We start from the raw sequence: 911 nt of genomic DNA on the forward strand, positions 1-911 counted from the left end.
AGCCGGGAGTGGACACTGCACTCCAGTCTGGGCGACAGAGTGAGACTCCAACTCAAAAAAAAAAAAAATGTTCAGATATAAGTGATAGAAAAGAGTAACATATGGTGGGTGCTGAGGGCTAAATGAAATTTTACCAAAAAGTAGATATCAAGAAAAGGACATTACACAAAAAAGGAGAAGACATAAATGGAAGAGAAACTGTAGCTTGTGATTCTGGAATCTGTTCCATTCAAATGGCTCATATCTGATTGTCATGAATTTGAAAGCATTGTTTTTTTTCTGATGACTGCAATGATGCCGATTAAAGATGCATTGGTAAATTGGTTGCTTTGTTTTAATCATCTGCCAATAGACCAACTGCTCTTTAAGTATCCATTATTTTCAACTCCTATACAAATATTTTATTTTAAAGTAAGTCATAAGATGACCATAGATTTTTGTGTGGATTTCCATGTCATGTATTGATGCTATATACCTCGAGCAATTGAAAGTGCCAATTCAAGTTTAAAAAATAATTTTCTCAGCCGGGCTCGGTGGCTCAGCCTGTAATCCCGCGCCTTTGGGAGGCTGAGGTGAGTGGATTGTCTGAGCCCGCGGGTTCGAGACCCACCTGGGTAGCGAGACCTCATCTCTACAGTAAATCAAAAAATCAGCCAGGCGTGGTAGCGCAATGCCTGTAATTCCGGCTACTTGGAAGGCTGAGGCGGAAGGATCACTGGAGCCCAGCAGGCGAGGCTGCGGTAGCCGGGAGCGGCCACTGCACTCCAGTCTGGGAGACCGGGTGAGACTCCAACTTAAAAAAGAAAAAAAAAAACTTTTCTCAGCCGGGCTCGGTGACTCAGCCTGTAATCCCACGCTTGGGAGGCTGAGGTGAGTGTATTGCCTGAGCCCGTGGGTTCGAGACCCGCCTG

Source organism: Carlito syrichta, unplaced genomic scaffold, assembly GCF_000164805.1.
Source record: "Carlito syrichta isolate Samal-C Ts95f unplaced genomic scaffold, Tarsius_syrichta-2.0.1 Scaffold274391, whole genome shotgun sequence".
NCBI lineage: Eukaryota > Metazoa > Chordata > Mammalia > Primates > Tarsiidae > Carlito > Carlito syrichta.